The sequence below is a fragment of the Mustela lutreola genome, chromosome 4 (assembly GCF_030435805.1).
Source record: "Mustela lutreola isolate mMusLut2 chromosome 4, mMusLut2.pri, whole genome shotgun sequence".
Taxonomy (NCBI): domain Eukaryota; kingdom Metazoa; phylum Chordata; class Mammalia; order Carnivora; family Mustelidae; genus Mustela; species Mustela lutreola.
The window spans coordinates 36914615-36942213 of record NC_081293.1 but is presented as its reverse complement, the minus strand read 5'-3'; the positions used below and the strand labels follow the sequence as shown (position 1 = coordinate 36942213).

At 43.6% G+C, this 27599-nt stretch overlaps 1 protein-coding gene and 1 pseudogene across 1 annotated transcript in view; both read right to left on the bottom strand.

Moving 5' to 3' along the window:
* Positions 1–14274, bottom strand: part of LOC131828680 (zinc finger protein ZFP2-like) — a 53515-nt gene extending 39241 nt beyond the window's left edge. The window contains exons 1-2 of the mRNA XM_059169526.1: positions 14173–14274; positions 9735–13837 (exon numbers count right to left, since the gene is read on the bottom strand). The gene's annotated coding sequence lies outside the window, so the exon portion shown is untranslated. The remainder of the gene's footprint in view (positions 1–9734; positions 13838–14172) is intronic.
* A 340-nt stretch (positions 14275–14614) lies between these two features.
* Positions 14615–17897, bottom strand: LOC131830095 (uncharacterized; annotated as a pseudogene).
* Between the last annotated feature and the right edge of the window lie 9702 nt (positions 17898–27599).

The following is a 27599-nucleotide window of genomic DNA, read 5'->3' as shown; positions in this document are numbered from 1 at the left end:
CAAACCCACAGCAGTAAAATCGTATGTTCATGCAATAACTTGTCTAAATGTTCAAAGCAGCTTTATTCATAATAGACAAAAGGTGGGGGAAACACAGATACCCATAATAATGGATTTTGTTGTGGTGGTTGTTGTTGTTTATTGCCTTGTCAATTTTTTTGTCTGGCGATTTTCTTTTTTTGTTGTTTTTTATTGTGTTATGTTAGTCACCATAAAATACATCATTAGTTTTTGATGCAGTATTCCAAGATTCATTGGAATAACATGGAGGACATTAATAGAAAGAAAGGAAAATTGAAATGGGGGAAATCAGAGGGGGAGACAAACCATGAGAGACTGTGGACTCCGAGAAACAAACTGAGGGTTTTAGAGGGGAGGGAGGTGGGGGGATGGGTGAGCCAGGTGTTGTACATAATAATGGATAAACCAAATGTGACATATCTGTATAACATAATAGAGCCATTTGAAGAAGAAGAAGAAGAAGAAGAAGAAGAAGAAGAAGAAGAAGAAGAAGAAGAAGAAGAAGAAGAAGGAGGAGAAGGAGAGGAAGAAGAGGAAGAGGAAGAGATAGAGGAAGAAGAAGAAGAAGAAGAAGAAGAAGAAGAAGAAGAAGAAGAAGAAGAAGAAGAAGAAGAAGAAGAAGAAAGAAGAAGAAGAAGAACAACAACAAAAACAACTAATACAAGCTACAGTAAGGGCAAACACTGAAAACATTATGCTAAGTCAAAAACACCAGACACCAGACACAAAGACCTCAGATTTTATGATTCCACTTATATGAAATATCCAAGATGGGCAAATCTTTACAAAAAGTCAATCAGTGGTTGCCTGGAGTTGAAGCAAAATAGGAGAGTAACTACTAATAGATGCGGTGTTTTGTTTTGGGTTGATGAAAATGGTTTTGGGGCACCGGGATGGCTCAGTAGGTTAAAGCCTCTGCCTTTGACTCAGGTCATGATCTCAGGGTCCTGGGATAGAGCCCTGAGTCAGGCTCAGCAGGAGCCTGCTTCCCTTCCTCTCTCTTGTCTGCCTCTCTGCCTACTTGTGATCTCTGTCTGTCAAATGAATAAATAAAATCTTTTTTAAAAAAAAATGAAAATGTTTTGAAAATAGAGACTGGTGATGGTTGCACCACCATGCAAAAATATTGAGAAACACTGAATTGAACTCTTGATTTTCCTTCCTCCCTTCCTTCCTCTCTTTCTCCCTTTCTTTCTTTCTCTTCCTTCTTTCCTTCCTTTCCTTTCCTTTCTTTTCTTCTTCCTTCCCTTTCTTTCCCCTTTTCTTTGCTTTTTCTCTTTCTTTTCTTCCTTTATCTCTCTTTCTTCCTCTCTCTTTCTCTCTCTCTCTTTCTTTCAGTTTTATTTTCAAGTAATCTCTACACCTACTGTGGGGCTCAAACTCACAATCCTGAGGTCAAGAGCTGCATGCTCCATCTTCTACAGACAGAGCCAGCCAGGCATCACTGAACAGAACACTTTAAAAAGGTGAATTTTATGATATATGAATTCTATCTCTATTAAAAAAAAAGTTTTAAAATAAACTACATAAGGGCGCCTGAGTGGCTCAGTGGGTTGAGCCTCTGCCTTCAGCTTGGGTCATGATCGGGGTCCTGAGATCGAGTTCCACTTCGGGCTCTCTGCTCAGCAGGGAGCCTGCTTCCCCATCTCTCTCTGTCTGCCTCACTGCCTACTTGTGATCTCTGTCTAATGAATAAATAAAAATCTTTAAAAAAAATAAACTACATAAATTTTACTATGTACCAATTTCAAAATATCTCCAGTATATATTCTTAAATGCAAAAATTAAGGTGAAGAATAGGTTACTACATAGTATGCTTTTATTTTTTGGGAAAAAAGGATTAAAAATAAGTACATAAATACACACATACATGTATAAGCATGAATACACATGTTTATATATTTATACATATATACATACAAATACATGTAAGAAAAAGGTATAAATGCATATTTATGTGTATATAGTTTATATACATGCTTACATCTACTCAGATAGATAGCTATAAGATCATATTTACCTGTCTCTGCATTAAAAAAAGGAGAAAATACACATACACAAAATTTGTTCCCTATAATTACAAGAGGAGGTTGCAGTGAAAGACAGACATGGAAGTCAGAATTCACTTCTATTTATATGTTCGTATTATACTGATTTTTCCAATGTGAATACATTACCCAGTACATGCACACAGATAAAAAAAAATAACAAAACCATGATAGTTGGTATACATTAATGGTTGGCATCACTATGGGAACTCTATGTATCATCTCCTGCAAAGCATTTTGAGAATGCGATCACCATCTGAAAATATCAATCCTATATCCACGTGCTATAATTTTAGGCTTTTAGATATATAACAAGCCAGACCATAGTTTTTCCATTTCTAATCAGCAGCTTCTACATTAAAGTGCAATTTAATAGCTGATAATAATTGGAATAAAAAATTTGCATTCACTAAAGATTTTTTAAAATACTTTGTTTATTTGATAGAGAGAGAGAGACAGTGGGAGAGGGAACACAAGCACAGGGAGTGGGAGAGGGAGAAGCAGGATTCCTGCTGAGCAGGGAGCCCAATGTGGGCTCAATCCCAAGACCCTGGGATCATGACCTGAGCTGAAGACAGACATTCAACAACTAAGCCATCCAGGCACCCCTCACTAAAGATTTTAAGTCAAGTCTTTTAAGCATACTTATGCAAAGAAATTGGAAAACTTAAAAAAATGTAGAATTTTAAAAATAAATGTGTCTCTAATTGAACCAAGAAGTTCAGAAAACCTGAAAAAAACTATATACCATCTAAGAAATCAAATTAGTAATCAAATCTATCCTTAAGGGATATAGAAAAACCATTAGGTGTAATGAACCTTTACAACTTAAGGTGTAGAAAGAAATTTACTTAATGGGGTAATTGGTGTGTACCAAAACCTATAGAGACTACCCCAGTGTTTGCTAACACTTCCTGAGTAATCTCTGAAAATCAGGCACAAGGTAAGGATGCCTGGTTTTGTGCAGTAAGGCTGGAAAAAAGGTGAGAAAGGACAAGATGAATCTAAAGAGGAATGAATTAAGAACTAATGGAATGAATTAGAATGCCCAGGAATAGATGTGTGCAGACATGGTAATATACTGATAGTTGTAGCATTATAATTCCTTGAGAAAAACATTAGTAAAGAATTGGTTTTTATTGTGTTAAAAGGTAAAACTAGATCCCCTCCTCATATTATCTACCATAATGATTTCCATATTGATTCAAGACTTAAATATTTTTAATAGTATTAATATGAATTAAACAAAAATTTTAAATATCAAATTATCTTAAGTTAGGGAAGAATTTTAAAACTGAAAAAGAAAAAAGAAAATGGAAAAGATCCATGGGGCTCCTGGGTGGCTCAGTGGGATAATGCCTCTGCCTTCAGCTCGGGTCCTGATCCCAGGGTCCTGGAATCAAGCTCCACATTGGGCTCTCTGCTTGGTGGGGAGCCTGGTTGCCCCCACCCCCACCCCCACATACCTCTCTGCCTACTTGTGATCTCTCTGTAAATAAATAAATGTTAAAAAAAAAAAAAAAGAGAGAGAGAAAAAGAAAAGATTCAAAGATTGTTCTACATAAAAACATAAAACTCTAATAAGGCCAAAGACACTGTAGAGGTAAAGGTCAAGGGATAGACTTGGAGAAAATGTTCACAATAAATATAAAAGAGAATTACTGTCCAAAATATATGAAGTATTCTTAAAAATTAATATAAAAAGATTAAAAATAAAGTCATTCACAAAAGCAATGAAAACCCAATAAATATATGATATATTAGCTCAGTTATCTCAGCAATGCAAATTAAAATGATGAGTTTTTCTCAGAAGTTAGTTTAAAGTCTAAAGTTTGACAATACCAAGTGCTGGGGTTAAGTAAGCAGGGTTAATTAACAGTCACATGTATAATGCCACAGTCTAGGTGAGGGAAATATTTATGCAGAGCCATTTAAAGGACACGTGGGCCATTCGGCCTTCTTCCAGATATTCTATACCGCTAAACCATGCAAGACCATTAGAAAACTGTGTCCTTGAACTCTGTTATGAACCAATACTAGGATCCCCACACCAAAATTCATATGTTGAAGACCTAATCCCTAGTATGATGGTATTTGACGATGGGAACTTTGGGAGGTAATTGGGTCATTAGTATAGAGCTCTGAGATTAGTGCCTTGAGAAGAAAAGACACAAGAGAGCTTGTTGCCTACTCTTTCTCCCCACCATGTCAATGAGAAAAGATCCAGGTACAAACTGGACAAGGGTCCTCACGAAGAACTAAATATGTTGGCATTTTGATCTTGGAGTTCCCAGACTCCAGAACTATAAGAAATAACTGTTTGTTGTTTAAGCCATCAGTCTCTGATAATGTGTTACAGCAATGCCAGTGTTTTAGTGCCCTAAAAGACTCTTCCTCTGTCAGAAAGATCCAAGGCAAACTTGCAGTTCAACTTTGTTAACTCTGGGACTTTGACCAGCATTTATCTATACGCTGCCTTTGCTCAGCTCTTAACCTGACAGTCTATAGTGTCTCTCATGTTGATTTTTATCCATTTCTCTTTTTCTATTTTAATTTCGGTTCCCTTACAAACCTCACAAAATCCACTGTAAAACAGGGCAGGAATAAACTCACCTGTGATTTGTTCATTTCCTGTTGCTCTTGGAAAACTAAAGAGAACTGTAAATGTACAGCTGGAAAAGAAGGAAAGAAAATGAGGTCCTGTGCAACCAGGTGCAGCTCTTGGACTTATCTGCCTAGTGAGCTTCACACCGAAGCTACATACAAAGCCCCTGTGGGCCAGGCCCTCTAACCCTAGGGGCAGGACAGAGCCTGTGGAGGAGCACCTAGTGTCTATGCTAACTCTGGTCATAGAGAACTTAGAATGCGGTTTTTGAATTGCAAAATTCATTCATTTTGCATTCATTTTGATTAAATGAATGTAAACATTCCTGACTAAATTCCTATTAAGAAGAATTTATCTTCCCCTCTAATGACTAAAAAAGGAAAAAACAAAATAATACAAATAACCAAGGTAAAAATCACTGAGAACTAATTAAACAAAGAATACAGGGAAGACATTGCTTTTATTTCTCTGCATGCGTAGTAACACTGTTTGCTCTTTGAGTTAGAAAATCCTCATCAGCATCCCCTGAAAAGGGATGGGGTACTCTGTTTACTCTAACTTGGTTATGGTTTCTCAAAAAGATCTTTTAATAAAAAATTTCAGGTGATGTCATTGTTAAAGGGGCACAACAAGGAATTCTTTGGGCATGCCACTAATAAATCATGTGACTCTAAACAAGTCATTTACCTTTTGGTCCACTTTCTTTTGCACCTCTTAAAGGCAAAATTTTAAAATCTTCAAAGTCTTTACACATTAGTTATTTGATTTTTCACTGCCAGACTAGAAGGAGCAGTGATGCACACCTCTAGGTTGTAGAGTGAGCGCAGAGTGAAGGGAGTGTGGCTGATGGGAGCGAACAAGGAGGGCAGTTTCTCCTTCTGTGGCTGGTGATTCCTTTTCCTGAACTGTGTCCTCACCAAGTCTACTGTGAGGTACCCTCAGCTGTCCTGCCTACACTTTGCTCATGCTGGCAGCCTTTTCTCAGTTCTTAAAGCTGATCAGTGGACAGCCTACAGTGATTTCTGGTTAAGGCGACGTCACCCAAGCATTGCTCATTCTGTCAGAGGACCAAGAATTACTTCTGTCCTGGCGGTTTTGGGATATAGTCTTTCCTGGGCCTCTTCTGTTTGTGTGACACTCTGGTGAGAGGTCTCACTCAGGTCAAGGGGTGATCTTCCAGCTGAGGTTCCAAGGAACTACTCTTTTTTTTAGAGCTGTTTTGCTCTAAAAGAGCTGGCATCTGAGCCATGGGGACAAATTAAATATGATTGGAACTTTCAAACAGGGCTCCCAATCTGACTCGCAGGGCATACTTTCCCCCCAAATCAGGGGATCGACCATCTACAAACTTAAATGAAGGCCTCCAAAGACAAAAGCTAGAAAGGGCAGACCTGACCCAGAAACTGTGCTCCCACACTCAAGAGCTCAGAAGAAAAATAAAAATCCCATAAACACAAGGGCCAAGAAATTATCCAGTCCCCATATAATTCCTGTATCAATTATTTTCCTGGAACCTGTAAAGGCAGTATCAGTGCTCAATGCTATGAATAACAATGATGGGTTTTAGGCAGGATGGGCCGAAAAACAGGTGGAAAACTAGATTCCCTCTGCTGCTGGCTGTGTGATCTTGGATAAATCACTTCATCTTTGAGCCTCAGTTTTCCCATTTTCTTAACATGGAAACAGCTAACTTACCTCAACTATGGAAATAAGATCTCGTGACGACAAAAACCTAATTATATATAACATATACGTTAACACCGCAGAACCACCAGAGGTTGGTATTAAATTAAAAACCGCAGGTCAGGTATTAAAATATTCTCATTCTGCACAACTCAAAACTGAATGTCATTTCCAGAGTTGCTCAGTAACTTGAACCGAGCTCCGCCCAGTGCGGCCCCATCCCGGCAGCCGCGGAACTGCGCAGGGACTGTGCCACCAGCCGGGACCCGCGCCCCCGCGTCCCCGCGCTGGACGCCCGTCCCTTCCTCCTCTAGGCCAGGCCGCCCCCACCCGCCCTGCGCGGGCTCAAGTGCCAGAGGTCCCGCTGCGCGGTCCCTTCTACTGCCCACCCCCTCACCCCCGCCGCCCCTGAGACGTTCGGACCCCTGCTAGGGGGTCCGCCAACCCTCCGGGACTCCGGGACTCACCCGCTACTCCCCTATCCTGTCGCACTTGTCCCCAGGGAGTGCAAAGACTCCGTGGCCCTGAAAGCGCCACCCACTCAAAGATGTACCCTGGGGAAAGACAGCTTACAGACGCCCAGTGAAAGGGAGCGCGAGCAAAAGCAGCTGTAAAGTCCAACACCAGAGTGAAAACTACATTTCCCATAAGTCTTTGCTCCCGTAATCTTTGGGGTATTTAAAAACCACCTCCCTCCACCACCACCACCACCCCCACCACCACCCCCACCCCAGCTCTTTTTGGTTTGAATCGAGGGATCCAGCCTTACTCTGGGAGCCCCAGAGCATTTTATTCAAAGAATACAATAAGGCTTGTGTCCCAGGTGATGCCTCCCTCTCTCTGCCTACAGCCTTCCTTAGACCTACCCACATGGCGCCAAGACCTTGAATAATGAACTTGTCTATTTCAATTTCTTTTGTGGTCTTTTGTTAAATCGCAAAGAACCACCTTTTTCCATGTTACTCAGATAAGACTCACCACACACCCCTTGTTTACCTATGACAAAACTGAGAGGTCCCCCAATAATGGGTCCATGATTAAAAGAGCGAGACTGATACAAAGCGAAGGTCAAGCAAAGCTTTACTTCCCACCAAGCATCAAGAATCAAACTCATTGAGCAGCCTACCTCTTACAAAGAGTGTGACCCACCCCCCACTCCAACCCCCCCACCCACCCCCCGCCTTACCCACTAACTTTTAAAGGGCAAGGGCCATATGGTTGGGCCTGGCCACACACTGGTGGCCAATGAGAGATTGTAACACACAGAGAAAGTTGCAGTCATGCTAGGTCACACACGGATGGCCAGTTGAATTACGATTTACCCTAGTAGTTATTTTTTTTAAAGATTTTATTTATTTGACAGAAATCACAAGTAGGCAGAGAGGCAGGCAGAGAGAGAGGAGAGGAGCAGGACCCTCGCTGAGCAGAGAGCCTTATGTGGGGCTTGATCCCAGGACTCTGGGATCACGACCTGAGCTGAAGGCAGAGGCTTAGCCCACGGAACCACCCAGGCACCCCTACCCTAGTAGTTATTTGAACTAGCCTATCACCTTGGTCAGAATTGGTGCCCAAAAGGCGGGGCCCAAACTCTGTGGTAGCTAAGGAGACAGTATGCACCCCTACTGATTGGATACCTCCACCTCCTGACCCACCCTTGTATTTGGGCTTTGTTACCTGGAACTGGTTTCCCGGGCAGGGTCAGTTTAAGTTCTTCTGCATAAACAACAAAATCACTGTTTAACCCAGGATGGAATCCTTCTGGTTAAATAGGCCCTTACAAAAACCAGACACAAACCCACCAAAGTCCCATTCTATGTCTCATAAATAATCAGCCAAACCATTTGCCCCCATGACCAATCAGAATAACATACCTGTAAACTTAACTTGACCAAGTTTTTTTTTCTCCCCCACACGACCCTGAAATTTGATTTAGTCCTAAGGTTAATCAAGTATAGGAATGCCAAACAGTCCCTCCCAAAACTTGGCTGACAATAAAGAAGGTATTTCTTGATCTTGCCTCCTAATCCCCTGCTCCTGACACCCAGTTCTTTCTTGCCTTGTTACAGCTCCATTAAAAGAATGAGTTTCTCTCTTTAGTTTCCATTGCTGTGTTACCAGTGGGAGAGTCTATATCATGTGAATGGAGATAGATTCTTGGATTACCCATGAAAGATTTAGCTGAGGATCCACACTCCACTAAATACAGATGGAAAGAAAGTAGCAAGCCCAAAGCAGTTTATTAAGGACAGTACACTTTGGAGAAGGGAGAGTGGGCAGGCTGGAAAGTGGCCACTGCTTGTGATGAGGGAGCAGAAGGCTGGCTGAGGACAAAGCAAAAGCTGGCACCTTGCACCTCCTCTCCACCCGTTCCCCTTGGTAATATGTGTGACATTCCTCAGGCACCCCTGGCTGCCCTAAAAGAAAAACAAATAGTTAACTTGCAGAGATCACAATCCTGCAAGACAGGAGTCTCCCTCCGTCTACAAATGTCCTCGTGATTTACAACAAAGAAGCTATCTTATCAATAGCCCAATTTCCAGAGACAAATAACTCAGTTCCTCAGGCCCCAATGTCGCCCTCCCCTCCATAAAAACTGAAGGAGGCTGAGGCAGAAGAAAATATATATAAAGTTAAATTTCTTCTAAACCTAAATCTCACTAACAAGGACACTTGATAGGAGAAATGTGAAACTTTATCTCTAAACCCCCAAGATAGTGTCAGCAATCATTCCCAAGCATATGACCCACAGATATACATCTAAAGGGTCTCATGAGAAGATTTTTTACTAGTAATAAATAATTTTTCTCCCAACAATAGCTAGCCCCCTCAAGGTCCTGGAGACCTTGCTTCCAAAATTCCTTAGAGACTAACATCATCCCCTTTGTCCTCACCTACCCAACTCCTGCGTATATAACCAGCCACTCCTCAGGATAGCGGGGCAGCAGCTCTTCCTGCCCACGGGTCTGTCCCCGTGCTTTAATAAACCACCATTTTGCACCAAAGATGTCTCAAGAATTCTTTCTTGGTCATCGGCTCCAGACCTCACCCCACTGAATTCGACCTATATTCCAGAACTTCATCACACAGGGGTTGAAGGCGTATTTACTTTTTATGTTTGCGGAGGTTGTGAGTCATAGTTAGTGATGAGGGAACAGAGGTCTAGCTGAGGACAAAGAACAAGCAGACACCCTACAACCCACTCCCTCCTCCTCGACTCCTGGGTGGGATTTGTGTGACATTCCTCCAGGAAGCTCCCAACTATCTTAATGTTAATGTTAGAGGGGAAAACAACCTTAGCTTGACAGTGACTGGCCTCCAGTATCTTGTAGATCCTCTTTAGCATATAAAGTTCTTTCCTGAACCTCCCTTTTCCTTACCTCCTCCAACTCCCAAGTGTATAATCAACCACCCCTCAGAACCACGGGGCAGCAGCTCTTTCTGCCTGCCCATGGGTCCTGTCCCTGTGCTTTAATACCAAATGTGCTTTTGTACCAAAGGCGTGTCAAGAATTCTTTCTTGATTGTCAGCCCCAGACCTCACCCCACTAGACATCACTATATTCCCAAACCACATTGTTTAGGACCCTCTCTAACAGAGGCTGTTTCTAATTAAGGGACTCCTCCTACCACTTGGGAGGGGAAGTTTTGGCCCTACAAGGTTCTTGTTGCAACTTTCCTGGCCACCTTCCCCTATGGAGTGGGGGCGTCCTTGAAACCAAGGTGTAAATATACTGTAATGAAGCTATAGATTACCCTGGGGCAGAGATTAAAGAGAAGAGGCATGGTCTGCACCTGTGGCTGTGGGTCTGTAAGCCCTGGAGTGTTGGAAGCCCTAAGGGCAGCTTGTTAAAGCCACTGGAGTCAGGATGTTGTACCCTCAGGCTTCTAACATGTCACCTATTTATCACTGGCTCCTATCTAACTGCCTACTCTGTGAGCTCTTTCCTATTTGTAAATACACACACACACACACACACACACACACACACACACACTCACACGCACTTCTGTGACTAATCTTTCAGACATTTGCAGATCTTAAGATGGGAGCTGTTTCCCTGTGGCTATAGTCACCCTCCCCGATTGCAGTAGTTAGCTCCCTTACTGCAAGAGGTTTGTTGTTGTTGTTGTTGTTTCACTCAATAAACTTTATTTTTAGAACACTTGTAGGCTTATAGAAAAAATGCACATGAAGTCCAAAGCTCTACTCTACTTGCCTCCTCTACCCCCTCACCCCTCCTACAGTTTCCCTGTTACTAAGATTACTGAACACAAGTTCCGTTACCAGTCCCTCAAAAGGCCATTATTCAAGAGACAAATGTTTGACTGGAAAGGAATGTGAGCTTTAGTCAGGAGGCTGGCAACCTGAGAAGGCGGACTCATGTTCAAAAGACAACTCCAAGGATTCTGCCTTAGGGGTTTCTTAAGGGGTGTGGGGTACAATGTAGGATAGTTAATCAGCAAAGGGAGTGCAGTGGCCTGCAAGGATTCTTGATTATGTGCAGATTCCATGATACCAGCTACAAAGGTTATCTTAGTGCGGAGGAATTGTGTATGTGTGTGGATGTGCAGGAGTATTCTGTTCTTTCTGCAAAGGAAGGCAACACCTACAGATATACAAAGGGAAGTCAGTAAAATCACTTGCGTGACCAAAAAGAAAGAAAGAAAGAAAAACATTTTGTAAAAAAATTGCTGGGCTAATCTGAGAGCCAAGACTGTTTCAAACAGACTTGCTAACTTCTGTGGCCTGGGAAAGGTCTGGTCCTTCACTCCTCAAGGTCAATAGTCTGTAAACCTCAAAGAAAGTAAATTAGTCTGTTGCAGATCAAGGGACTTAGGTCAGCAAGTAAGGAGTGTTAACCTGAAGCAAGTCAGCCTTTAAGGCCAGCTGCTATGCTGTTACACTAACATCTTGCATTTGTATGGTATATTAGTCACAACTGATGAACCAGTATTGATTTGTTATTCCTAATTAAAGCCCAGAGTTTACAGTATAGTTCATTCTTTGTATTATACATAATATTAGGTATCTACCATTATTGCATCATAAGAAGAGTCTCACTGTCCTAAAAGTATCCTGAGTTCCACCTGTACCATTCACCCAAAACCATCGGCAAGGAACGATCTGTTTATTATTTCTATAATTTGGCCTTCTCCAGAATGTAATATACTTGGAATTATATAATATGTAGTCTTTTTAAGTATGTCTTTCATGTAGCAATATGCATTTAATGTTCCTTCAGTCCTTATGGCTTGGGAGCTCATTTGTTTCAACTATTAACTAATACTCCATTGTATGGACGTACCACCATTTATATATCCCTTCACCTGCTGAAGTGATGAATGTGATGGGCCCAGGTAGAATGTAAAGAATTCTTCATCAGAAGAACATCCAGTTTTGCTTCCATTTTTGGCATCAAATAGGGTACCTGATCAGCCAACCCCCTGAGAGGAAATGGGTATGCTCTATCTCTGCACCTCTGGCTCTCTGATATTTGCCTGGCTTTGGGAATGTCAGGGACTAGATCTCACCTACAGGCCATTGAACGACTGAGTACCTTCAGGAGGTACAACTACCAAAACACCTGAAGCAAACTCACACTTGAGTGGACACATAAGGACATATACCAAATAAAACTTCCCACTTCTAGAATATCAGGTTGGTTGTCAGCCGGCACTTTCACAGACACATATTCCCTCTCATCTGCTTTTGCAGGATTACTGTGACTTGACATAGATCTGGTCTGGTCATCCCAGGCCAGAGCCTTCTGGAACCTTAGCATGTGCAGCCAGCATCACTGCACATTGCATGAGTAGCTTCAAAAACCTCCTTTAGCAGAGTCAGGCCTGGTCAGAGCATACGTTCTTGGGAATATTCTCTGGATGGAGAGCCAGCATGACTATGATTCTGCCAAATGCTTCAGCTAAAAGCTCAAGAGTTAACTAAAGAAGGATTTTTCCTATACCCAAGGAAGAGATAAACATTGCTTCTTCTGTACTAACAAGGCAACCAAGTGTGATGCCCAAGTTTTCGTGTCCAAGAGACCACCAAGGAGCCAACACCGAAGCAATCACACGAGGGCTTATTTGACAAGCTTATGCTTGGGCCCAAGTATACCCAACACAGCGGAGTAGGGACTTGGACCCCGAGTCTAGTTAAGATAGGGGTATTTATGTGTCATTACAAGAGGCTTTGGGGGGGAAGAGGGGAAATTTCAGACTTTCCTGCAGTAAGCTGATTAGCTGTTGCTGGGGTGTTGCAGGAATGGGTATAGCGGTTTTTCCTGGAACTAAAGTCAGCCCCTGATCACTGGGGCCTGAGATGGCTGCTGAAGCTAAGATGGCTGTACTCTTCCTAAGGTTAAACTTGAGGTGGGATGTCCTTAATTTTCTCGACCTCCACATTCCCCCCTCTCAGATGTACCTAAGTAAGGACCCAATCATGGGTCCAGGCTGGTTTAGGTCGGGGCGGGAGTGACTGTGTCTGTATCAGGGATGTTATTGGATGCAGACGGCACGGTAGGTACAGAGGAGGGCATTGGGGAGGTAGGAGTTGTCTGAGGTTTGGGCAGAGAAGGTGCTAGCACAGGGCTTGGGCCTAAGGCAACTGGGTTAGTTAAGGGTTGCTGGAGGAGTTTGATTCTGAATATAGCACCTGGGTCTCTGGGGAAAACTCTGGTTTTTTTCATAAAGTCTTACTCCCCAACCAGAGTCCAGTACTCCATCTCGTCTCTGCCTGTCCTTCAGGAGTAAAAGTAATGCTTACTGGATTGCAAGTGCCCTCTATAGATTTAATAGATTTACTGCACTGGCCCATAGTACCAGTTCGGCTGACAGATATAAGGTTCTTTTTTATAGGAGGGTTCCACCAGATGTGGCCAGTGGAGACACAGCTCCATGAAGAGCAGTAATAACTGCTGGTGCCTCCACATTGTTGTGCTTTTTCTTTGGTGTGCCCCGGGCAGACATAGAAATGATGTTTACTAATGAAGGTTTCATCCCAGGTTAGGTGAAGGAGTTTAGCCAAGTCAAAAGTTAAAGAGGGAAACCATGTCCCGGGTGGATGAGAGCCGGTGGTGGTACTCAAAGCGTCTCCAGTGGCTGCGTTATAAATTATCCATGTCAGATTTTGTGGCAAATGGGGGTTGGAAAGACATTGGGTAAACAAGGTTAAGAGTATTATTACCACCACCGCAGTTTTAGCTTCAGGGGATTGTCCTTGTTTGGTTGGCTTTTCCATTCTGGGACAAAGTCTTTGAGAACAGTGTGTGGGTCAGCTGGCCGGACGTGGGTGTAGTGGACCCAGGGAGTAATCCCGTCGACCTTGAGAGATGTGGAAGTGGTCAGGAGCACAATGTAGGGTCTCTTCCACCTGGGATGAAGTGTCTGATGTTGGTGTCTCCAGACGTACACCTGGCCGATATTGATGGGGGTCCGGGGGGTGGCCCAATCTCATAGAGGGCCCTCAGCTTAGGCCACACCTGTTCATGGGTTTGTTGCAACATTTAGAGGGAGAAAAGGAGTTAGTGATCATCAAACTCAGCAAGCACCTCAGGTTTTAAATTGGGAATAATAGGTGGAGGAATACCGAGCATGATCTCGTAGGGAGTAAGTCCCATCTTATATGGGGAGCTTCGTACCCTATATAGGGTGAAGGGGAGGAGAGTCACCCAGTCCCTGCCAGTCTCCAGGCTAATTTAGTTAAGGTCTCTTTTAATGGTCTGTTCATCCTCTCTACCTGTCCTGAGCTCTGGGGCCTATATGCACAATGTAATTTCCAATCTGCCCCAAGTACTAGTCCTACTCCCTGTGTTACCTTAGAGATGAATCCTGGTCTGTTGTCTGATCCAATCTTAACAGGAAAACCACACTCAGTAAGATGTCTTCCAGCAGCTTCTTGGTCATGATCTGTGCTGTTTCATGTTTGGTAGGACGTGCCTCTGTCTATCCTGAAAAAGTGCTACAAACCATAGCAAATACCTGTATCCGTATTTTCCAGGTTTTACCTCAGTGAAGTCCACTTCCCAGTAGGCTCCTGGGTGGTCCCCCCTGGACCTGGGTGCCCGGGTTAGATCCATGGGCGGTGGCATTAGTTAATTGACATGCGTGACAGCTTGCCACAATCTGTTCGATCTTTGATCGGGAGTCTTTGATGGTGATCCTTGCATGTCACACCAAGTCTTCCAATTTTTTTGTTCCCATGTGGGTACTCTTATGCATTTTGGATAGGACTCGCCGTCCCCATTCCTCTGGTAGGATTATGCTGGAATCTGCAGCTCTCCACCTTGTGTCATGGGCAGACGCCCAATCCATTGTAAGTCTGTGTCAGTGTAGTTGGGGGTGTCTGGCAAGTTCGGTGTTCCTGGATCAGGCAGTGTGGTCACTAAGACATGGTTCACCAAAAGAGCTGCCTCTTTTGCCTTTAAGTTGGCCAGCCAGTTTCCCCTGGCCACTGGCGTGTCTGCTTTTTGGTGTCCCAGACAATGCATAATGGCCAGTGCCTTAGGCAGCCAGAGGACCCTTAGGAGCTCAAGGATTTTTGCCTTGTTTTTAATAGTCTCTCCTTCTGCTGTTAAGAGCTCTCTTTCTCTATAAATGGCTCCATGGATGTGGGCTGTGGTAAAGGCATACCTGCTATCAGTATAGGTGTTTATCCACTTGCCTGCTCCCATTGTTAGTGCCTTGGTTAGCACAATCAGTTCCGCACGTTGGGCAGATGTCCCAGCTGCTAACGGTTCCGCCAAGACAGTCTCTGTCTCTGTGGTCACAGCTGCCCCGGCATACCTGATTCCTTCCCAGACAAAGCTGCTGCTGTCTATATACCAGGTGTCATCCGAGTTCGGCAGTGGTCGGTCCTGGAGATTGGCTCAGACTCTGTGCACTTGAGCCAGGATTTCTTGACAGTCATGTTGGGGGGAGGGGATGTCCCAGTCAGGGTTAGGGAGCAGTGTTGCTGGGTTTAGGGCTGTTGGTACCTGGAACAAAATTCTGGTAGGGTTCAAAAGCAAGCCCAGGTAATGGGTTAAGTGGGCATTGCTGATCCATTGGTCCGGGGGGTTGTTTGAGCACCCCTTCAATGGCATGCATGTTAGTGACATATAGTTCCTGCCCCATAGCCAGCTTATCTGCATCCTGGCCACTGCAGCAATAATTTTTAAGCATGGAGGCCATCCAGCGGCCACAGCATCTAATTTCTTTGAGAGGTAGGCCACCAGTCTCTTCCAGGGGCCTATGTATTGAGTTAGGACTCCCTTCACCACCCCTTTCTTTTCATCCACATAAAGGTGAAACGGTTTAGTCAGATCAGGCAGCCCGAGTGCAGGGGCTCAAAGCAAGGCTTGCTTAATTAAGGTCATTGAAGGCTTTGTTCATGGCCCCAGTCCATACAAAGTCCTGTTTTTGTTTTGTGGTCTCGTAGAAGGGCCTAGCCATATCAGTGAAACCAGGGATCCACAATCGGCAGAACCCAGCCGACCCTAGGAATTCATGTACCTGGTGGATGTTTCAAGGCTTTGGGATTATCATGATGGTCTCCTTCCACGCATCCGTTAACCATCTTTGTCCATCTTTTAATTTGTACCCCAGGTAGCTCACCTCTGTTCTGGAGATCTGGGCCTTCTTAGCTGAAGCCTGGTATCCCAGAGTTGCTATCGCTTGGAGCAAATCCTTGGTGCCTTGTAGGCATGTTTCCTGGTCCTCTGCTGTCAACAGGACTCTATTGTAATAGAGTCTATTGTAATAGAGTCAGATTAGGGTGCTTGGTATGGAGCTCACCTAAGTCTTCGTGCAGTGCCTCGTTGAAGATGGTGGGTGAATTCTTGAATCCTTGTGGTAGTCGAATCCAGGTGAGTTGACCATTGATGCCCTTCTCCAGGTCCGCCCATTCAAAAGTGAAGAGCTCTTGGCTCTTTGGGGCCAAGGGCAAGCTGAAAAAGGCATCCTTTAGGTCTAGCACTGTGTACCAAGTCTTGTCTGGGGGCAAGGTGGAGAGGAGAGTGTAGGGGTTTGGGACCATAGGGTGCATGTCCATCACCCGTCGGTTAACTTCCCTCAAGTCCTGGACCAGTCTATAATCATTAGAGTGTGGCTTTCGCACCGGCAGCAGGGGAGTGTTCCATGCCAACTGACAAGGCCACAGTATGCCTGAGTCTAGCAGTCGTTGAATGTGTGGGGTGATCCCCGTCTGTGCTGTGAGAGGCATGGGGTATTGGTGGACCCTGACTGGATCTGCTCCTGGTTTTAATTCAATGTATATAGCTGGCTGATGTTGGGCCAGTCCCATTCCCCGTTTCTGCCCATGCTTGGGGAAACTCCTGCAACCAGTGGTCATTGTCGGTCATTGGTGCTGGGGGCGTTTGGTGGAGATGATATTCATCCTTGAGGTTCATAACAAGAACCTAGATCGGGTGCCCCGCTTGATCCAGAACCTTTGCCCCTTTAGGGTGGAAACTAATTTGAGCTCCCATCTTGGTGAGTAGGTCCCGGCCTAACAAGGGGTAGGGGCACTCAGGGATGACCATGAAGGAGTGGGATACCTGGCTCACGCCGAGATCCACTGTTCTTCGGGTAGTTCATGAATATTGTTTAGTACCTGTGGCCCCCTATACACATGAGGTCTTATTTGTCAACTTCCCTTGAGGTTGTAGCAAGACAGAGAGCTGTGCCCTGGTGTCTACTAGGAATTTAATCAGTTGCCCCTCCACTTTAAGGGTTACCCTGGGCTTGGGGAGGGGTGCCGAACCCCGACTCCCCTAGTCATCTAAATCTTCGACCTCCAAGATAGGAGCGGAGGCCTTTGGTCTTTTGTTGGGGCAATCCTTTACCCAGTGGCCTTCTTCTTTGCAATAAGCACACTGGTTTTTATTCAGTTTGGGGCATTCTCAAAAGGGGCCATCCTCCTTACCTGCTCCTGAAGCCAACTTCTTGAGACGTCTCTGTTTTTCATGTGGGTCATCCGTGGTTGTGGCCAGTAGGATCTTAGCCAGGTTCCGGGTCTGATGGTCACTTATCTTAGCCTGTTGTTCCTCCAGGCTCTCTCTGTTATTTGTAGACTCTGTCTGCCACCACTATCAGATCCTGTAGGCTCTTGACTCCCAGTCTTTCTACCCTCTGCAATTTCCTTTTAATATCTGGAGCAGCTTGGTTAACAAAAGACATAACAATGGCAGCTCTGGTTTCTGGGGCCTCTGGATTCATACAGGTGTACTGTTTGAACGCCTCTATGATCTTTCCTAGGAATGCTGCCGGACTCTCATTTTTACCCTGTCTTACATCATATACCTTGGCCAGATTGGTAGGCTTGCATGCTGTAGCCTTGAGACCTGCCATTAGAGTCTGGCGGTAGACCCAGAGCCTCTCCTTACCTTCTGCCAAGTTGTAGTCCCAAGTGGGGCGAGACAAGGGGAAAGCTGCATTTATGAGATCAGGGTTCTGAGTTGGCTGTCTGACGTCACCCAGGATGGATGGACTTTTGGGCTTCCACCTGGATTCACTCTCTTTCCTCAGTGGTAAAGAGAACCTGCAAGAGTTGCTGACAGTCATCCCAGGTGGGCTGATGGGTGAAAAGAACAGTATCCAAAAGACCAATCAGACCTTTTGGTTTATCGGAGAACTTTGCATGTTGGGTTCTGCAGTTGTATAAAGTACTAGTAGGAAATGGCCAATATAACATTGGCTGTCTTCCCATTTCATTGGGGGGTCCCATAGTGCGGAGGGGAAGGACAGTGGAATTGGCCAGTCCCAGGTTTGAGGTTGGGGCTGCCCGATGGGTCCGCCCACGTGTCCCTGCCACCGGCCCATGCATGGGGGGCCCCTCCATCTGGTAGGGGGAGCGGCACTCCCTCGGCAGCCCCTAATGCTTCTGCTGGAGGGGCAGACAAGGTGGTGGGGAGACCTGGTACGGTGGTGGAAGAATCAGGTCCTCCGTGGAAGTGTCCTGAAGGACTGGGTAAAGTGGAGTCTTTGGTTTGGACTCCGTTTTCTTGTTAGACTTAGGAGTTGGGTTCCGCAGGACGTAGGTCCTGCTTTGGGAGGGAGAAAGGGTTTAAGCCAGGAGGGAGGGTTCTCAATCATGTCTTGCCAGACCAGGATATAAGGCACTTGGTCAGGGTGGCCATGTGGTTTCGAATTTGAATAAATGCTTATGAATCTGTCTCTCCACTTAGATGGCAAGTCACTTGAGAAGAGGAAATATGTCATATCCAGGTACCAAAAAAGCAGCCTGCATGTAACTAATGATCATTCATGGCTTGCTAACTTTAAAAAAAAATTTATTTGTCCAAGCACAAGCAGTGGGAGCAGCAGGCAAAGGGAGAAGCAGGTCTCCTGTTGAGCAGGAAGCCCAGTGCAGGGCTCCACCCTAGGACCCTGGGATCATGACCCGAGCTGAAGGCAGACTCTTAACTGATTGAGCCACTCAAGTGTCCCAGCTCGCTGGCTTTTGAAAAAAATAAGGAACTAATGGCAATGAAGACTGTCTTAGACATACCAACAACATGTTTGAATGCAGCTCCCCAAACATTTAAGGACTTCTCAGAGCTATGAAAATGATGAAATGATGTGAGTAGTAGAACTTGTGCTTTTCGGCCCAGCTTAGAATTCTAAACTTCAACGCAATTAGAAAATATCTTTACCTCTTCTTATTTTTTTTAGTTAAGTGGACTCCCTAAGTCCAAGATATTTCAGACAAGTCTAAAAACGTTTGCCTCCTAGGATCCTGAGAACTTTTCTCATAGACATTATAGGAGCAGGCTATGCAATGTCTTGAGACTAGGTCAATGGCGTAAATGTTCCTTGACATTTATACTGACAATTCCAAGTGAATGACTGCTTGACATGTAAAAATAAAACACAAAAATCCCATATATTCCTTATATTACATGTGGAATATAAGGAAGTCAGCCAGGGATATAAATTATGGTAGGCCAAAGACAGCCGTTAAGACACCTGAGATGGTATGAAAACTACTGTAACTTTCAGAGCAGATAGCTGAGTATTTTCTTTATGAATGTGACTGGCGTGAATTTGCAAACATGAGTAATCTCTAAGGCAAACATCAGACACTGCATATAGAGGTCAAAGCACTTTGACCTATGTTCCTTTATCATATTGTGTGAATTATTAAGGTAAACGTGGAGACATCAAGGCACAGAGAAAAGAAGCTGCTGACTCAGAGCCTCAAAGAAAGATGGACATGTACTGGGAATGAGTCCCTACTCATACTTCTATGTCATTTGGCCTGTAAGGGACCCAGGAATCATCTAAAAATGTACCTCTCAAACTTTTTTTTAAAGTAGGCTCCATGCTGAGTCTGAACTCACAACATGGGTCTTGAACTCACGACCCTGAGATCAAGACCTGAGCTGAGATCAAGTGTCAGACATTTATGGGGTGCCTGCGTGGCTCAGTTGGTTAAATGTCTGCCTTCAGCTCAGGTCATGATCCCAGAGTCCCAGGATTGAGCCCCGCATAGGGCTCCCTGCTCAGCAGGGAGTCTGCTTCTGCCTCTGCCCCTCACCTTGCTCATGCTCTCTCTCTCACTCTAAAGAGTCAGAGGTTTAATCAACTGAACCACCCAGGCACCCCTCAAACTTTAATATATCAACAAGTCACCTAGACATCCTGTTCAAAGAAAAACTCTAATTAGGTAGGTGTGTGTCAGGGACCTAAGACCCTGCATTTCTAACAAGCTTTAGTTGATGTGGATGCTGCTGGTCCACAGACCATACTAAGAAGCAAATCCAAGCCCAGTGGGCTTTTTGGTTTGTTTGTTTGTGTTTTTCCTTTTTTTTTTTTTTAAGATTTATTTATCTATTTTAGAGAGAGAGTGAGAGTGGGGGCAGGGGGAGAATGAGAGAACAAAACTCAAGCAGACCCCTCCCTGAGCCCAGAGCCTGATATAGGGCTTGATCTCACCACCCTGAGATTATGACCTGAGCCAAATCCACGAATTAGATATCTAACCAATCATGCCACCCAGGCACCACTAGTGCAGTGGTTTTAAATCATGATTACACACTAAAATTACCTTGGTATTTATTTATTTATTTATTTTTTAAAAGATTTTATTTATTTATTTGACAGAGAGAGAGATCACAAGTAGGCAGAGAAGTAGGCCGAGAGGAGGAAGCAGGCTCCCTGCCTAGCAGAGAGCCCGATGCGGGGCTTGATCCCAGGACCTTGGAATCATGACCTGAGCCGAAGTCAGAGGCTTTAACCCACGGAGCCACCCAGGCGCCCCTACCTTGGGATTTCTTTCTTTCAATGACTGATAATTCTGATGCCTGGGCCTAACTACCAGAGATTCTGATTCACTGGACTAGAGATTAGCTCAGGGATCAGCTTCTCTGTTTTGTTTTGTTTAGTTTGGTTTGTTTTTTTTTTGCTTTGTTTTGAAAGATTCTCAAGGAATTTTCTAGTTTGCTGCCAGGGCTGCAAGCCACTGTCCAAGGCTAACACTTTTATTGAACTGATAAGACAACTCATAGAGTTTGACTCATCTAGATTGTTAGTCAAACACAGAACTGGTCCTAGAATTCTGATATTGGACTCATAGTTCTATGATCAAGTTTCATTTCTTTAAGTCAAAACCCTGTCCACTCAAAATGAGTTTCCCTCTTTACTTTTCACTATTCTTTCCTATTTGTAAACACACACAGACACACACATACACATAGGCACATTTATACACTATATTGACTGTTTCCTCTCTCCTTAGTGCTTCTGTCCTGTGAGTTCATGGGTCTGTTCATGCCAAAGACACGTGGTCAAGATTCTGCATACCTAATCAGCTAAGTCAGAGCCCCACAGAACCAGGACTGCTGCCAAATTCATAGTGATCACAAGATAAAGATTTGCTTTGTTTCTGTGTCAGAGAAAGTAGGTGTCAATAGGGGAAGGAGATTACGAGGTAAAAACCTTCAGTTATAAAGTAAATAAGTTATGGAGATAATAAAGTATAGCATAGGAATATAATCAATAATATCGTAATAACTTTGTAGGATGACAAATGGTATAGTCTCACTGTGGTGATCATTATATAATGTAGATAAACGTTGAATCACTATTTTTACACCTGAAACTAATATGAAACAATATGTCAACTATACTTCAATTAAAAAGTATTTTATTTGCAATAATTTTATGCACAAAAATTTCAAAGACATACTGCTATTTGTGCAAATAGCCCTTCTAACTTTTCAGTTTTGCTGACATTTCCATCCCTCTATTTCAGAGTTAGGTTAGAGCTGGTGCCTTGCAGAAAATGTTTTCACCTGGAAACTCAGTTGGTCTGCTAGAAACATCCCATTTGATACAGAACTAGGAGAGAGCTGAGAAGTGATCACCTTTCCAAAATCTCTTCTTCCCACATAGATCAGTCCGTCCAAGGGAAGGGCTAGATGCCTGCTGCCCAAGAGGCACCACCAGGCTCCATGTGTGGGCATGTCCAGGGCTCTCTGACTTGGGTCCTAAGGTGGGAAGATCTAGATTGCCCTGCCCTGAGGATCACAGCAGAGCACCTGCTCCAGCAGCTGCACAGTCAGAGACATGACATAATTCCCCAAATTATAATGGGAAAGTGCTCCTGCTGGAGGTTAGTGCAGACTGCCCACTGCACAAATGGAGGGATTTGTCATACATAATGATAGTAACATCCAGTTACTAAATGCTCTGCAGCGAGACATGCTTTCCATGTGTTATTCCATTTCATTTCACCACAACCCCATGAGGAAAGATCTGTGACTATTCTTATTTCATAGGTAAGAAATTTTGGCTTAGAAAGATGAACTAAGGCACATGGCTGGCTCAGTCAGAAAAGCACACAACTCCTGATCTTAGCATCATGAGTTGGAGCCCCATGTTGAGGGTGGAGTTTACTAAATAAATAAACGTTTTAAAAAAAAAAAAAAAAAAAAAGGTGAGCCAACCAGGCCATGATGACATAGCCAGTAATGCCAAAGTCCAATACTGAAACAGACAATGTGATTCCAGCTGGTCTTTGCCACTGTGTCTTGAGTGCACAGAAGCAAATAAAGGTGAAATGTCTTAATAAGAAGATTTAATGTCTTAATAAGAATGTCTTAATGTTGGGGCACCTGGGTGGCTCAGTTGGTTAAGCCTCTGCCTTCAGCTCAGGTCATGATCCCGGGATCCTGGGATCCAGCCCCGCATCGGGCTCTCTGCTCAGCAGGGAGCCGGCTTCCCTTCCTCTCTCTCTGCCTGCCTCTCTGTCTACTTGTGATCTCTCTCTCTGTCAAATAAATAAACAAACAAACAAAAAATCTTAAAAAAAAAAAAAAAGAATGTCTTAATGTCACAATAAGAAATATTGTGCCTAAGCTGGAGAGGCGTGAAGGAAATCTCAGGAAAAAAATGTCCTATTGGTCCCATATCTGACATTAAGGCTTTTTCTGTAATGGAAATTTACCCTCTTGCACAATGCAGAGCACGTACCCCTATAATAAGTGAGATGGTGTATGTCTGAGGAATCCCCTACAATCAGGTAGTTCTGTCAAGGAAACAGGCCTAAGAGTTCCTTCTAATGCCTTAGGTTTGCTTACCTCCAGATAACACAAGGTTTGTCTAATAGCCACTCTTCCCTTTAAGTGAACTTAGGCTCCCATAGTGGGCCAGCCTGGCCATGGTCCCTTTCCTTTTCCCTTAGATAGTTCTACTTTCCATTTCTGTGGTGTTTTGCTTAGAGTCACTACCTACTTCTGTAACTACAGTAAACTTAGGGAGTAGGATTCTTGTTATTTAGGTAATCTTGATTTGTTGGGTTTGGAAATGAATACATGGATCTAAACTATATCATGGTCATAAGATGTCATGAGGGACAGCACATTCTTCTAGGAACTAGGAATGCACAGATGCGGTCTACCTCAAGGTAATTAACTTCAGTGAAAAAAGCAGACGTTTTCCCCAAACCTCCTGCCTTTTATAATCCAGTGAGAAAAACAGTAAAATGAGTATGCAGTCAGTTAAAAGTCAGTTTTCTAAAAGTTTCTAAAAGTTTTCAAAAAGAAGTTTGGAATTTAATTTGTCAAACTGTCCAAGCATTTCTCTTTTATTCCATTTGGTTTGAAGCACTATGAATTCAGTCATTTGCTGGTATTGATCAAGAAACATGAAAAGGTTGCTGCATAATTTGAGAGACCATCAGTAGAAGTCACTTTTGAGTAGGACATTTTATTAAAAGACATTGTATACCAAGTAATATATTTTTTTAAAGATTTTATTTATTTATTTGACAGAGAGAGATCACAAGTAGGCAGAGAGGCAGGCAGAGAGAGAGAGAGAGAGAGAGGAGAAAGCAGGCTCCCTGCTGAGCAGAGAGCCCGATGCGGGACTCGATCCCAGGACCCTGAGATCATGACCTGAGCCGAAGGCAGCGGCTTAACCCACTGAGCCACCCAGGCGCCCCCAAGTAATATTTTTAAAAGGAAAAATAATAAGGAAACAATGTTACTGTTTTTTCATTTTTATATTTGTTTTGGAGGAGGATATATTAATTTCCAATGTAACTATAACTAATTACCATAAACTTGGCAGGCTAAAACCATTCACGTTTATCATCTTATAGTTCTGGAAGTCAGAAGTCTGAAACGGGTTTCACTGGGCCAACATCAAGGTGCTGGCAGAGCTACACTGCCTCCACAGGCTCTAGGGGACAATCCTTTTTTACATTTCCTGGCTTCTAGAAGCTCCCTTCATTCCCTGGTAGGGATTTCTAATCTACAAAATTACAAATCCCCAAGGAATTAACAGAATAATAATCAGTAGGGTTTTGGATTTCTACTAAAATTTTACAGAAATTGCAGGGAAGCAAACTTTGTATCACTGAGGGCAGGCATCAGAGTCAGGTAGAAACCATCTTCCCAACTTCTTTATCACTGAAACAAGAGATCTGTTAGATTTAACAGGAATGATATTTTAAAGTGCTTCTGTTTGGGGAAGCATGCTGTTTTAAAATGAGTTTAACCACTGCCAATTCTACCAGAGTGAGAAATATGAAAGGTAAATACTCATTGGAGAATTGGTTCATTCTTTATTAGGCAACTCTTCCCAGGTATTGTTATATGCCACTTACACCCAAAAAGCAATGGTGTAAAATAAATCCCTGGATTATGTGATGTGTTTGTGCTTTGACAATTTCCAGAGATTACTGTTACTGAAGTGTCTTACAACCCAATACTGTCTCTCTATCCCACCCCTCCCTACTCTGGGAGAGAACGCTGCACTTCTCAGGGCTCAGTAACGCTAAAGTGTGGGACAGCCTGGATGTTTGCAGAGAATGACAAGCAGCATATTTAGGAAAACAGATACTCTTTAGTACTGAAAATGCTACTGCTAGAAGTATCTGGATGGCTTAGTCAGTTAAATGTCCAGCTCTTGATTTTGGCCTGGGTCATGATCTTGGGGGTAGCGGGATCCTGCCTCAAGTTGTGCTCCATGCTCAGAGTGCGATCTTCTTGGGATTCCCTCTCTCCTTCTGTCCCTCTCTCCACTCACATGCTCCCTCTAAATAAATAGACAAAATCTTAAACAAAAATGTAATTGCCAGCCTCACATATGAATATCTCTAGTTATTAGCAAGTGGTCTCTTTAAACTGACAGTTGAATTTCATGAGCTTGCTACTCCAATCCAGTGACTGACAAAACCTCATTGGTGTCCTTAGTTACCTCCCCTCTGGAATTTCTCCAAGTGCCAAGGGGGTGTCTCTCACGTACCCCTAAATCAGGCCAAGCCACAATGCTTGCCATTCACTATTGTTAAGTACTGCAGCCCAGGTCTTTGCTAATTGTGGTCTGCACGCTACGGCAGGTTCCAGCTCTTTGGAGATCACCCTAGCCACCAACGTCTCCATTCCCACGATGCTTTGAGTGCTGGAACTGCACTGGGATTAAGGGCCTCTACCTGCAGCCTGCCCAGCTTGAATGACTCACCCTCAGTCTGAGTCCACAGCTCTGGAGCTTATACCCAGCCAGGCCAAATGTGAGACAGCCACCTCCACGCTGGAGTCCATGCTGGAGGGAATAGGCCTTCTGGGACATTCCCCTTGATATCCACCCTTCCACACAGGTCTCCTTCTGAACTCCAGTATCACCCTCAACTGCCCTTTATCTGTATTCAGCCATTTCTTTTCTACCCAAAGTCCACCTCCTACGTATTTCAGGCTGTGCTCTGAAGACATGAGGGTATTATTCATACCAGTGATTCCTGGAGGAGGGGCATAATAGGGGAGAGGATTTGGGGCCTTAGAGAAAAAAAAAAGTTGCGTTTGCCAACTAATAGAGATTTTTTTTTTTTTTTTTTTTTTTTTTGGTCACAACTGCAGGGTCCTGCTGACATCTAGTGGTTATAAATAAGGATGCTTCTTAAACATCACTAGATAGTTTCCTTCAACAAAGAATTATCTAGCCCAAATGTCAATAGCCGCCAAGATTGAGAAACTCTGCCTTACATCTATTTCTTAGAGGAGTTATTACTTAAGTTTCAGTTTCTCAAGCCGATTTTAGGTCAGTTGCCATGTTTCACTTCTATTTCCTTTTTCCCTAGTTGCTGTGTTTTACATCTTGGTAAGAATAAAATCAAGGGGCACCTGGGTGGCTCAGTCAATTAAGTGTCTGTCCTTCGGCTGGGAGGGACAGCCTGTTCATGATCCCAGGGTTCTGGGACTGAGCCCCACATCGGGTTCCCCACTTGGCGGAAAGCCTGCTTCTCCCTCTCCCTCTGCCTGCCACTCTCTCTGCTTGCACACTTTCTTGTGTTCTGTCAAATAAATAAACATTTTTTGAAAAGAATAAATTCAAAAGACAATGCACTATTGATTTGCCGAAGACCGCACCCAATGCACCTTTCTGTGAAAATAAAGATTGATCTATAAATTCCTCCTAATAATTTCAACATGTTCAACACCCACTCCATCCTAAAAATGTATATTCCTTAAATTTTTTTTTTAAAGATTTTGTTTATTTATTTGACAGAGATCACAAGTGGGCAGAGAGGCAGGCAGAGAGACAGGAAGGGAAGCAGACTCCCTGCTGAGCAGAGAGCCCAATGCGGGGGGCTTGATCCCAGAACCCCAGGACCTCGACCTGAGCCAAAGACAGAGGCTTTAACCCACTGAGCCACCCAGGAGCCCCATATTCTTTAAATTTTTTACAGGTAGTTTTTGTCTTTCTGAATTTGAATTCTTAACAATATATGTAGATAACCAGGATTTCTTTTTCCTTTGATGTTTACTTCTGATTGCTTATTGCTATTCATTTAAACCTTTATAAGCAAAGACAATCTCTTGACCCAGATAAGCTAAGAGAAAGGAAGGGAAAGAAGTGGGACAAGGAAGAAAAAACACGATCAACATACTGGAAATTTTTTCAAACAGTGGAGGACTATTTTTTAAATTCTTTTTATTCTTTTTTAAAAAATTTTATTTGTTTATTTGACAGAGAGAGAGAGAGATCAAAAGTAAGTAGAGAGGCGGGGTGCCTGGGTGGCTCAGTGGTTTGGGCCTCTGTCTTCGGCTCAGGTCATGATCTCAGGGTCCTGGGATCGAGCCCCGCATCGGGCTCTCTGCTTGGCGGGGAGCCTGCTTCCCCCTCTCTCTCTGCCTGCCTCTCCACCTACTTGTGATCTCTCTCTGTCTCTCAAATAAATAAATAAATAAGAATCTTTAAAAAAAAAAAAAAAAGTAGATAGAGAGGCAGGCAGAGAGAGTGGGAGAAGCTGGCTCCCTGCTGAGCAGAGAGCCTGAGATCATGACCTGAGCCAAAGGCAGAGGCTTAACCCATTGAGCCATCCAGGAGCCCTGAAATTCTTTTTATTCTTAATTCTTTTAAATTTTTAAAAATTCTTAGTAAGAAGGAAATTCTAGGTTTATTTTCTACCCACACTAAACCATTCAATACCTTTTCTAAAATGTGGCTTCCCGCTTCAGAAAAACATTATGATAGCCTTTAGGCCCACCACATTACCTCTCAGACCTCAATTCTTAGGGACTTTTTCCCTGCTCTTCCCATTCCAAACACACCATCCATGCACACCAACTATGCTTCACCTCCAGGGGTTTGTATGTACTGTTTCCCATGCCTGGAACTTTCTTCGCTAGCTCCTTATCTCCAGTGCTCACTCCTCACCCACTTCAGATCTTTGCTCAATTGCCACTTTCTCAGTGAAACAAGCTTTTCAGTTATTACCAACAGCTTTATACTAGCAAAAATATCCCGCACTCCAAACCTCTC